Here is a 13,707-nt window from a genome sequence, read left to right on the forward strand (position 1 = left end):
GCTTTGAAATGATATGTATTGTGAAAAGCGCTATACAAATAAATGTGAATTGAATTGAAAAAAAATGACATGACAACAGTCAAAGTATTTTACGCTTCTGTGCTAAATTGTGTAATGTCAAAAAAACTGATAAACAAGGAAATATTGTAGGCATATATTGTGTATATTATATATAGACTTATATTCTATAAAATTAAAAGACATTTCTTTTAAATGTATAGCGCAGCTTTTTAATGCAGCAACAACATATTATAGGTAGGACAGAACAAGACAGGCTATTAATATTCTTTCATTGTGCAAAAGTATTATAAAGGCTCCAAAAGGCACAAAGCACTTATGCGCATCCTGTGTGCAGAATGATGCGCTTAAAGCAACACAGAGTCACAGCGCGCAGCATTTTCTTTTAAAAGTTTTACATTTTAGTTACTGTGTGTGTGAATAGCGATTCATAGCACTCTATTCTCCAGTGCTGTGATCTAACAGACACTGTTTGAGATGTTTGTGCGCTGCTTTTTGCAAGGCTTTATACACGAGCAAATTATAAACTTTAGTGAAGATTCAGCACTGTCTCGATCGGGACAGTGACAGTTCCATCTACTGTCCCGAGCGTCTTTCACAAGTTCTGAAAGGTAGTTTAAACCAGAACGCACGCATTGGCGATAACGCATAGACTGACATTGTATGAAAATATGGAGAGTGTTAAAACGAAGGTGCCTTTTAAATACATATATATCCAATTTTTTAAGTGTTGCATCGATGCATCGTATCGTTTGACATTAGATCGATCTGTCGATCTATATTGATGTATTGTTACACCCCTAATAGGTAATGAGTTACCCAACCAAACACAGAGACCTCAGTACTTGGTATACAATACACAATAACGGTAACAAAAAGTGGAAAGATTGAGTATGATAAACCAGTGTAAATACTAGAAAACACTGAAAATGCAACCTTATTAAATATCCATGCCCCAGTGCATGATGGGAATCCCAGTATCAGAAAGTTCAGTAGGTTTTACTTAATTTTATAACTTTGATACTGTCACGTCTAGTTTTGGTTTTGTTTCATGTTTATAGTTTCATGTATATAGTCATAGTCATGTTTCTTGTTTGCCATGAGCTTGTTTGTGTCATGTTCCAGTCATGTGGTCCTGCCATGTGCTCCCCTTGTCATGTGTCCTATGTTGTCATTAGGCTTTTTCGAGATGCATCGGTGCTGCGCAGACCGATCGGCATATGACATCAAAGTATTGCGAGAGGGATTCAAAAGCATAAGGAGTCGTATGCTCTCCAATTGCTCTCGCGGTACTTTGATGTCATACGCCGATCGGTGCGCTGATGCATCTCGAATAGGCCTATTAGTTCATTGGTTTGATTGTGCACAGGTGTGTCTTGTTTAGTCATTAGTCCTTGCGTATTTAAGCCCTCATGTTTGCCTTGTTCCTTGTCTAGTACTGTCCATGTAACCACTGTTTGGTCAGTGCTATGTTCCTGTTTCAAGTCAAAGTCAATCCACTGGTCTCTGGTGCAATATAGGAGGAACCCAGCAATTCCACGGAGCCTGCCAAGCCAGAGACTGTTCACATCATGCCTGCCAGGCCTGAGTTTCTTCGTCATTCCTGCCAAGCCTGAGCCTGTTCACATCATGCCTGCCAAGTAGTGTTCATTTCATTAACAAAATTTATGATGAAAAATGTTCATCAACGAAGTTGAGACAATGACGAGACGATAATAAGGCCATTAAACGATAACTGTGACTATATCAACATGCAATATTGTTGACGAAAAAAGACTAGACTAAAATGTAGTTAAAAGAATGAAAACTTTACCAAAAACTTTTTTATTTTTGTTGAAAAAGAGGAGCCAAACCATTTCAGACTGCTGTACAAGACTCTATTAGGTGAACATCCATGTTTGCGGTTGCCAGATATCAAGAGCTTAAATCCCACAATCAGAGCTTTTCTGTTAAACGGATACGTGCCCGGCTTTTTGCTTTATGCAATCTGGCAACTATTCGCACGTGCTCTCTGTGGAGGCGCCATGATCTGAAAACACTGACATACAGCAAAGCTCTATTGGAGTTCAGCAATCTCTAAGGTATTCTGCTTAAATGAAAGTGTCATTCAGCCAGTCTGTGTTCTGTCATGGTTCTCGACTGTATTGTTTGCGATTGTGGTTGTACTTACGCAACCTCTGTGTGACAATATGTACAATCTTTTTTTACGGCCATTGTTTTAATAGAGACCTATGTACGGCCATTATTTTAATAGAGAAACATTAATGCAACTTGGAATTATTGGAATTACTATTAGGAATTTCTCTGTTATAAAATTTGAGAGTAGGTTTTTGTTTTACCAGTTTTCATAATGTAGACAAGGCAAGTGTATATCTAAAGTCTTTGGTGTTTATTTAGCTTAGGCTATAATTGATAGGCTTTAATAAATCTGTACACCAGATGACACTAGATGAAGTAAAATAAACCATGCATATGAATCGATATTCTGTTGATTTGTGCTTAATGGTGAAAGAGCATGAAATATAAAAATAAATTTCCCAAACGACTACAATCATCGCAATTAAAATTATACTTTTTACAGTTTGACGGAAATGTGTAAGCTTCCATTGACTAAAACGAGACTAAAATGCTCAGACATTTAGGCGTTGGACACTTGACTAAAACTTGACAAAACAAAAACAGGACAAGGTTGACTAAATATGATAAAAACTAAAAGTTATATTTGATACAGGACTAAGACTAAACAAAAAATAGCTGACAAAATTAACACAACTGTCAAGCCAGAGACTGTTCTCATCAAGTCAATTCAAGTCACCTTTATTTATATAGCGCTTTTTACAATGCAGATTGTGTCAAAGCAGCTATACAGTGATAGCTGGTATATAATTTTGGCTGCACAGCAGCTCTTAAAGAAAATGGTATCAATGCAGGCAGATGCAAAGCACTGTTGAATATCAAATGTCAAGTGCCTGTTGAGCCAGAGACTGTTCACGTCATGTCTGCCAAGCCTGAGCTTCTTCACATCATGTCTGCCAAGCCAGAGCTTCTTCACACCATGTCTGCCATGCCAGAGTCACCAGACAAGATGGCCGCTACGTATGGGTGGGCGCTATACCGGTATGAAAGTGACTATACCGGTATTATGTTGTGCCATGATATAGATTTTGTTATACCGTGGATACCGTTAAATAGTCATGAATTTTAATTTTGCATTTATATTGTTTTGTTCAATTTTGTACTCTTTACAACTTTTAACACTACTAATGAACATTTAACTTTTTATCCGCTACCGTGTCCAATGCCTTACTACACAGGCATTAGTAATCATACACAGAGAGCATTGTAACAGTCCAAATTAATAGAGCACAAACCACCTACTCAAAAACACAACAGCAACAAACAAGTGTGCATATAGATAATTGGGGTGGGAGAAAAAAAAATCAATGCATAGATGCAACGATTCTGGATTGATTATGAGCTTATTTTTTAACCGCAGATTTAACCGTGTGCTTGGTGCGTGTCCACTGGCACGGAGAAGAGTGAGCATTTTCAATTAATTCCTACTGAAGTTGAGTGTGAAGATCGGAAATTTCGGAAAAGCTGAAGCACATTACATTCGCGGGATTCATTGCACAGGGTATGAGAGAGCTGTGAGAAACACGTGCTTTGCTTGATGTTACGTTTGTAGTTTGTGGTCTCGCCCGCTGGTAGGCCTGTTTTCCTTACTAATGCTCTACGAAGGCATCATTTATGTAGTTTGGAAAGCTGTGGGCTTATATATTAAAAATATTAAATTCACTGGCAGAAGGCTGCTTTCGATTTCAAATTCTCACGTGCGCTTTGTGAGGAGTGCTGACGCGTGCGGCTGTGTGCGACTAGTGCTTAAATGTACTTCTTCTCAAAATGCTTTTATGACGTGAAATTAATATAAACACAGTCATGTCTTAAAGTATTAAACACAGGACACAGTATTAAAGACAGGACAGAAACTTCTTATATTTCAAAAGAGATCTGTGCATTAGTCTGGATGCAGCTTGTTAGATCTCCCGCTACAGTATGTCATTGGTAATAATCAAACAACCATAAATCTAAGAAAGTAAAAAATCACTCACAGCTCTTGAATGGAAAATGTTCTGAAAGCACTCTTTGTTTATTGCTTGTACTGTTTCGTTGTTCCTCTATTATTTACTAGGCGACTCACTTTGCTTGTTTTGAAACTTTATATATATGTCCCTATATAAAATTCTTAACATACAGTTGTATTAATTTATTTTTAACTTGTAATTATTTAAAAAGTAGGCTACTTATAATTCCATATGTAATTAAAAAGATAATTAAAAAACGAATTAATTAATAATAAAAAAAAGTATCAAGAATCCTTTTGGAATCGGATCGCGACTCCTAGAATCGGGATCGGATCAGATTGTGAGGTGCCTAAAGATTCCATTTCCCACCCCTAAGATACATAAGGTCTACTAAAATGTGATTCCAATTTTTTTTTCCCCCTTATATCGCGATATAATATCAATATCATCTAGACAGTGGAAAATATCGTGATATGAATTTTAGATCATATCGCCCACCCCTGCCACTACACCTGAGTCCTCAACCAAGATGGCCGCCATGCCAGAGCCTCTTCAGGTCATGGCCACCAAGCCTGAGCCTCTTCACTCTCCAGCCCCAGAGTCTCCTGAGAATACAGCGCTGGCCATTATGGCCATGGCCATTTTATGTGTGTGGGCAGCACACACATTGGCTCCAGACCCTGACCATGCACCACTGCCCAGGTCCGCCCATGCTCCACGACCCAGGCTCGCGACAGCTCCACGCCCAGGCCCGCCATTGCCATGCCATGACCAGGCTTGGGAGGGTTACTTTAAAAATGTACTCCATTACAGTTACAAATTACTTCATAAAGTATTCAGTAACGTAATCCAAGTACCACAATATGAAAGTAATGTAATCTGAATGTAATCTGATTACTTTTGGATTACTTCAAGGTCAAACATATACACACACACACACACATATATATACATATATTTATAAATAAATTTTCAACTTTATAAATAAATTCCATTTTTATATTTAATTTTAGTTATTTCTTCTCAATTTCTGCAAGTTTTTAAATGTTACACATTCCATACTTTTGAATGGGTCTCAAACAATAAAAATATTTTACAAATCTGATAAATTATCTATTGCAATATTATTATCTTTGTTGTTATTTAGAGCTTAAAAATATAAAGGTCACATCAGATCATAACCAAACTGAACAAGCTCAGATCAAACATTTGTTTATGTTTGTTCTGCTTTAATTTGAATGATTTTGGTTACTTTTAAAACCTATTAAAACTAAGCAATCATGTCTCATTTCCACAACTTGGGAATACACAGCCCTGAATATATATATATGTAAAGGGCTATTCAGACATCTAGTGGCTACATTATGGTATTACAGATTATTTTTTAGTCCTTTGATAAAGAAAGTGTTTTCGTAGCTGGAAGGCAGAGTTTGCACTGTACAACCATGTTGTTTGCATTTTCTTCTTTGAAAACAAAATAGCAGTGAAATTTCCATGAATTGAAAGCATTTTTCCCCACGGGCAGCATCGTTTCAAATAGCAGCAGTGTTATCTGCGTCTGAGGAGATTGTAGACCGGTGTTATTTGCGCATGCACCAGCGGGTGACTCACGTGAGTCATCACTGGCAACAGAACCAGGAACTATTGTATAATCAAGCAGCGGTGGTGTTATGGCAAAATAATGATTTATTTAGTTTTAAATGAAACAATTGTAATCCTGATTATTACTACGTTTTTTTGAAGTAATTGTAACGAATTACAGTTACTGGATTTTTGTATCCTGATTACGTAATGCTGTTACATGGATTCCGTTACTTCCCAACCCTGGCCATGACCCTGGTCCAGTTCCCCTTCACGGGCCTGGCCAGCCATCCCTCCCCCAAGACCACCTCTGCTCCACCACCCTCTTGGACTGTGTGTCTAAATTTGATTTTGTTAGGCGTCAGGAGCTGCCCATAGAGGGGGGATCTGTCACATCTAGTTTTGGTTTTGTTTCATGTTTATAGTTTCATGTATATAGTCATGTTTCTTGTTTGCCATGTGCTTCCCTTGTTTGTGTCATGTTCTAGTCATGTGATCCTGCCATGTGCTCCCCTTGTCATATGTCCTGTGTTGTCATTAGGTGTGTTTGACATCAGCTGAGGCTGGATGCAACCAATCGGCGAGAGTAGCCACGTGCAGGCGGGGAGGAGCTGAAAATGGAGATGTGAAGTCGGACACTTTCTGCTTCCCGTAGTGACGTTCGCACTGCGTTTGCATACTTTATCAGAACTAAATAATCTTATAAATGCAATAATTGTCAAATACACAGATGTTTCAGAGACATTTTCATTCAGTACTTCATTTACTGCTTACATTGTCTATTTTTTCAAGAATAGAGTTCAACATAAGCATTTATTTAAATACCAATGTGGTGGGGTCTACGTTTTTTTTTTTTATCACTCTTGCGGTACTTTGAAGCCATATGTCACAGTCACATGGCGTCAGCGCTGTATAAAGTCGGACAAAATTTCTTACCGGCATGCACTGCTTCAAGTCAGCCGCCGATCGGTCTGTGCAGCGCTGCAAGCCTCTTGGTTAATTGTTTTGATTGTGAAGAGGTGTGTCTTGTTTAGTCATTAGTCCTTAGGCTTGTTCGAGATGCATCGGCACTGCACAGACCGATCGGCATATGACATCAAAGTACCGCGAGAGCGATTTGAGAGCATACAACTCCTTATGCTTTTGAATCGCTCTCGCAGTACTTTGATGTCATTCGCCGTTCGGTCTGCGCAGCACCGATGCATCTCGAACAAGCCTCTTGTGTATATAAGCCCTCTTGTTCCTTGTCTAATATTGTCTGTGTAACCACTGTTTGCTAAGTGCTATGTTCCTGTTATAAGTCAAGCCAAGTCATGGCTTTCTAATATTTTGGCAGTGTTTTGGGTTATTGGTAGAATAAAGCCACATGCCAGCCTCAACTGTATACTGAACAAAGCGGTGCCATAATGTGTGAACTTTTGTTTCTATAACTGACTTCACCCACAAAATTTTCCCCACAAAGCTTAACATGTTTTTTGTTTAAGAAGGTCTGCTCAAAGAAGCTCTATATGAGATATATATGAAAGGAAGACCCAGGAGATGAGGTTATGATCACTACCCTTGCTTCTCTGTCTTTTTTCTACAAAGCCCTTAATGATAGGTGTGCATGCAGCAGGTGGGACATATGTGAGTGTGGGAAGCAGGAGTCGTCATTTGACATTCTCCAAACGTATATTTCCTGAAAGTGGGGGAAATGTGCCTCAGATATCCCTCATCATTGTTGAGTAGTCTAATGATCATGTCTGCGGGCAGATTTAGGGAGTGAGGCTGGATTACCTTTCAGCTATTTTGATTGCACTTTGTGTGTGTGTGTTTGGGAGATGTTCCTGTGAGGCCCATTAGACTTGCCGGTGGCCTGGGTGAGAGAAGGGAAAATTTCTTTCCTCTAGGGGTCTGCACTCATCACCTCACATAAAAGCCACTTAGACAGACACTAATGCACATATGAGGCGCTGATTCAGGGTGATACTAAAGGAACAGTACTAAAGGTAGGAGTTGTGCTTTTATGCTCTTCTAAGGATGAGATTTTTTTCCACTAAACTTCCCGGACCATTATATGGTCTATTTCAGTTCTCTCTAACCCCAGTAGACCCATTAATGAGTGTTGGCTTTTATGATTATACTTGAGACATTTGAGTTGGATCTGACCTTTCAAATCCCATAATCTTCATTCATATAATAGACTGGCTATTTTATTGCCCTGCTCCTCTTGCCCTCCAACCCTTGTGGAGCTCCATTTGGCCTCTGTGCATTCGGTCGATCTGTCCTAGCTGGGCTTTAGGGTGAAGCTCAGGTCCCCGCTGTTGTCACAAATGATATGTCAGAAGCACGACGAAGCCATTCGTAGGAACCATGCTGGGTTTGTATAATTTAACACGTAGCACTCAGCACTGGGATGGTGCCAAAATGCACAACTGCAGATCTCATCTAATCGTATTCTGCTCCACACAGCACCATGCAGTCCTTCATAATTGCCTCTTTGAAAAGGTGTTTTGTTAGGTACGATTAGTCATACCCCATAAGAGAGCAGACGCTCCAGTCCATATAGAGGCTTGACTGCATTTGGGTGAATCTCATAAAACCCCCCAAATATAGTATTCAAGTAATGAATCATCACTGAGAACAAGATGAGGTGCATTAATTTAAAAAATAATATACATATATAAAAAAAAATTATAACAGAAAATTAATTTTATTGTCTTCAATTTCTTTCTTTCTTTCTTTCTTTCTTTCTCATTTGATTGTAGGGTTAAATGAAACCAGGACAAGTTTTTTTTTTTTTTTTTTTTTTTTTTGAGATTTATGCATTGGCTGGTATAAATTTACATTTTAGTTTAGGTGTCTTTTAAATAAAATCAAAAGCATTTGATAAAATGTACTTATTGTCTTGCAAAAACTATCACAAGATTTGCATTTGCTTCTATAAGTGTTAGTGGTAGTTTACGGGGTGAAGGAGAAGTCTTAATGAAGCTCAGTCCACTACCTTGGCATAAATTGATGTGGCTCACGGGAATAGCACAGCAGTTTTCATCTCGCTTGATTGACAATTTTGCTTTAATAAACAAATGCCATCTGTTTATCAGTAGATGTAAATCAGTTAAGGTGAGAGATTTAGTTGCATTTTATGTTATGATTTCACTGGACCGGAGAGCGTTCTGATGAGAGACAGAGAAATGAAGTGTGCAACTGTGAACAGCTGTGTGCGGGTAGTGCTCCGTGCAGAACACTGCCAGCCTGCCTATGAGTGAGTCTGCCACTGACAAAGGATAATACTTAATGTAACATCATTAAAGTTTTTGAAAGATAAAGGACTGGTAAGGGTTGATTCTAAGTGAAATAATCACAGATAGCTCACTGCAGATGTTTGGTCTTCGCAAAGTGAAGAGAATCACAGATATTTAAGGGTGATGACAGCTAGATTTTTAGGGGGATTGTGATGAAAGACACATTTTCTGTCTTCAATGTAATTGTCACCATGTGACACTGTCACACAAGACACATGTTTTAACCGCTCTATATATTATAATGATTTTATGTATATTAGAGTTTTAATAGGTTTACATGTTGTCTTAGTAATTTTAGTCCATTTTATTCCTCTTATCTGATTTATGTGTGTGTGTGTGTGTTTTTAAATGTGTACGGTCTGCCTGTCATGTGAGTGATCACATGACAGGAATCAGGAAGTAGACTAGCATAAAGGAGGCAGCATGGCAAAAAAACAGGCCCTGCATCTCAGCTTCCTAGCTCCCTAGGTCGTGATTCAGTATATCATGAAAATGAATGTGGCCGACTCCCTGATCAGTGCCCTGACTACTGAACTAGGGAGCTGATTGAGACGCACCCAGGGTCACTGTCAAAACGACCAACCAGCTGTGGAGTTACATTTTATGGACTTACCTTTCCAGCAAACCACATCACTTTTTCATTGGATTATCACTTTCAGGATATGCACCGGTGGACACTTTCACATTGGGACTTGCAGCACGCTAGGATTCTTATGGACTGTTTTATGATATGGTGCAAACGGACTCCACGCTTTTAACAGCCTAACTTTTTCTAGTTTTATTGTGTTGTTTTAAGCTCCATGTGGAAATTGTAAATACTCATTATTTATTAATTTCATTTTATATATATATATATATATATATATATATATATAATATGTGTGTGTGTGTATGTGTGTGTAAATTTAAGATTTACATGTATTTAATTGTTCATAATTATATAGGGTCCATAATTATATAAGAATAATTAAGTACTCCAGTCTTCAGAGTGAAATGATCTTTCAGAAATCACTCTAATATGCTGATTATTAGTAATGGTTTCTTGTTTTATTAAAATATATTCAATTAGATAACAGTTAGGCTATTGTGTGTGTAATCACGGATGTAAGTTATTTAAATTAGGCTACGATGCAACAGTATGCACAAATACATATGTATACTTTGTAATAATTTTAAGGCATGTAGCCTGTATAAAGACGCATTATGTAAAGTGGTTCGTGAAGAAGTGACATTTACAAAACTGGCTAATTGAACTTTTGGTAGGCTATATTAACTTTTGGCACTGAATTTATACTGCATGCACTATAAGATGACTTTCTGAAACAATCTCTGTGTGTGACTTTCAGTTTTATGGATGGTGAGAAAAGTGCTCAGTCGTTCATTAATTGCACGTTCAGAGTAATTAAACCGGACCGTCGAGTACTGAGTGATGCGTTACTGATAAACGCTGGCTGGCCTCCACTCTTGCTACCCATGGCCGCGTGCCAGAGCGTAGCTGGAATAAAGGGTTAGTTCACCCAAAAATGAAAATAATTTCATTTATTACTCACCCTCATTGCTTCAGGAAGCTTCGGAGCTTTATGAATCAGCGTATCGAATCATGATTCGGATCGCGTGTCAAATCGCCAAACTGCTGAAATCACGTGACTTTGGCGCTCCGAGCCGCTGATTCGACACGCTGATTCATAATGCTCCGAAGCTTCGTGACGCAGTGTTTTGAAATCGGCCATCACTATATAAGTCGTTATTTTTATTTTTTTGGCGCACCAAAAATATTCTCGTCGCTTTATAATATTAATGTTGACCCACTGTACTCACATGAACTGATTTAAATATGTTTCGAGTACATTAATGGATCTTGGGAGAGGAAATGTCATTGCTGGCTATGGAGGCCTCACTGAGCCATCGGATTTCAACAAAAATATCTTAATTTGTGTTCCGAAGAATAACGAAGGTCTTACGGGTGTAGAACGGCATAAGGGTGAGTAATAAATGACATTATTTTCAATTTTGGGTGAACTAACCCTTTAACAGACAGTGTGGATCCTCGCGCGTTGTTTGGTGTGCGGCTGGTTGCAGGCAGTGACGGCTCGCTCTCTCTCTCTCTCTCTCTCTCTCTCTCTCTCTCTCTCTCTCTCTCTCTCTCTCTCTTTTTCCGCGCTTCAGTCTGAATGACCACGATCCTAGTCCTGCCACGGGCTTGCGTTCTTGAGGAATTCGTCATCAATGAAAGTGAAAGAAGACTAAATAGGAGAGGAGAAACGCAAGAATGCCGGCAGGTCAGAGAAGACAGACGATTTCTTAATGGGTGAGTTAATCATAAATAACATTTATTTTACGTGCGAGAAAACATTGGTGTCTATTTATTTAATTCGTTTTAAGTGAATATAACCTATATCTTTATTCTCACTGCGAAGTATCACGTATTCCTTTAACAACTGTATTTTCCCGAGCTTAAAAAAAGTATTAAAAAAAAAAGTCTGATTGAAGTATTCACAGTTACGAGAAAACGAGCGTAAGTTGATAAATTGAATGAATTCTTAAACGTTTAAAAACCGTAGATTTAAGCCTTCACTAATAATTGCTCTATTTGGCTTTCCTTTGTTTGGCAATGATCCTGCGCGCAGGTTAAGACAACACATCTTGTAAATGCTATAAAAGCTTATTTTAATGACGGCATTGCTGGTGATTTTGCTATTACTGTATGTAGTTGGAGATGAACCTCATAGATTGTATTGAAATAAAGCCTTGTGATGTGTAACAGAACTTTAGTGTTTCCTCTGCGCATCGCTCTACATCTATTACGCGTCTTATTAATCAATATAACCACATTAAGTCAAACATTTTCATGAAATATAGTGTGACCTTACGCAAGTCTTTCCTCAATTGTTCTCAATTTACTGTCAATGTCAAATATTGTAAAATGAATCCTCTTCTAGTGGCATTTAAATGTGGCGTCTTTGCTCTAAGAAATCCAGCTTTATGTGTCAGATTCAGTGATATGTAGAGACAGATTTATGAGCATGGGTCACGTTCATTGTAGTTGCTGAGGAATATTTGCCTTGATCTAATTAAAATTGGTGATTAATTGGTGATGTCAGTTTAATAAGTGGGATCTCTGAGACTAGCTGTGATTTTATTACTGCTGGTTTCGTGTGGTGACATTTTGCGACACGATGTGTTCAGATTACTTCCACCTTCTTTCCCGCTGGTGCCTGGTTGGATTATGCGTAACGGGGACTTGGAGAGTCGTGCGCCCGCGTGAAAGAGGAGGACGCGTACAGGTTCGAAAAGTGGACGCTGGAATAAGATGAAATGACGCAATACGGCTGACATCATTCGAGCGCAGAGTTGCATGCCTGATTGTGCCACAAGCGTCGTTCAAAAATGACATGAAGTCTGCTTTTTGAGAATGGAAGTGAGTTAACTATCCTATTGTTTCATAGAAAGGTGTGTTAGTATATTGATATATACAAAAACTTGCTGTGAGGGTGTTTCTAATATAATGGCTGATGGTAAATTTGACATCTTTCTTTCTGACTACCGTAATCCATCTCTATATTTTTTTTTTCCTGTCTTGGAATGTCGTGGAAATGCTATTGCCATTTTTCTTTTACTATTTGAACAAATGGAAACACGACAATCATATTTGCGTAGTCGCCTGTTCTACCCATCTATGGTGACTTCTGATAACCCCGAAAATGTGTAAAGGGTCCATTAGAAATTATCTACATGTGATATATGTGAATACTGCATTTCCTTGGTTGTGATTTTGTTTTGTTCATATATCTTGGTAATACTAATTCCAGGTCATTTATAATACATATCAGCTCATCTGGAATCAACTTTCATAATTTTCTTTCTGATCTCATTAGGTTATGTATTGAAGTGGACAACTGATCTAGAGTCAACACCTTGGAGAGAAATTGATGAAGTGAGGCTGTGCTAGAGTGTGTTCTGGGCTTTGGTTTTATGTTTAATGTTCTGATTCTCTGTGGGGTTTCTCTCATAAATATGAATTGGCTGCCTGGTGCAGGCATTAGGGCTTTGTCTGTGTGGCCCTGGACCGTGTTTAGTCAGTGTTCTGTCAGGTCTGATTGTACCCAGTGGGAATGGCTCACCACCATGAATGAAACACAGTAGTTCTTAGTAGTTTTGGCATGATTGTGTTTGCGTTTTTGTTACTTTAGGTTATATAAGCATTTTTGTTGCATTTAAAATGGCATATTTTTGTTTTTGCATATTTTATTTATCAGCAAAACTTTTGAATGCGTGTGTTTTTAACAACCAGCACACATAGATGGTTGGATAAAGAACGTCAATAATCTTAAGCCAGTGACCTGACCTGCTTCAGTTTAAATTAATTTGTTGGTTTGACCATCACCATGCGCATTAGAAGATCCTCCGCTTAATCATTTTGGGGCCTATCATATACCCGGTGCAATGCGACGCCAGGTGTGACGCAAGTGTTTTTTGCTAGTTTCAGCCCGACGCAGTTGTCATTTTCACGTCCAGAGCCCACCTTGTTTAAATAGCAAATGTTCTACACACGAACATACGCACTGCATCTTATTTTAAAAGAATGATCATCCCGCCGTATCAGTCTCACCCATGCTTTCCTCTATTCTTGTTGTGTCGGGAAATCGTGAAAACTGAAGTAAGGGTGTCGTTGTTGGCTTTTAAAGGGAATGGGAGATGACACTCTGATTGGTTTATTAGCATGCAACCAAAACAAACCC

At 38.5% G+C, this 13,707-nt stretch overlaps 1 protein-coding gene across 5 annotated transcripts in view; it reads left to right on the forward strand.

The window, feature by feature from the left end:
• Positions 1 to 10,574: 10,574 nt before the first annotated feature.
• The window catches only part of htr2cl1 (5-hydroxytryptamine (serotonin) receptor 2C, G protein-coupled-like 1), a 228,813-nt gene continuing 225,680 nt past the window's right edge, over positions 10,575 to 13,707 (forward strand). For 3 of the 5 annotated variants that reach the window (XM_051900733.1, XM_051900735.1, XM_051900734.1), the window contains exon 1: positions 10,575 to 11,276. The gene's annotated coding sequence lies outside the window, so the exon portion shown is untranslated. The remainder of the gene's footprint in view (positions 11,277 to 13,707) is intronic. The other 2 variants (XM_051900736.1, XM_051900738.1) reach the window with 1 other exon arrangement.

Source organism: Ctenopharyngodon idella, chromosome 7, assembly GCF_019924925.1.
Source record: "Ctenopharyngodon idella isolate HZGC_01 chromosome 7, HZGC01, whole genome shotgun sequence".
In the NCBI taxonomy this organism is placed as follows: domain Eukaryota; kingdom Metazoa; phylum Chordata; class Actinopteri; order Cypriniformes; family Xenocyprididae; genus Ctenopharyngodon; species Ctenopharyngodon idella.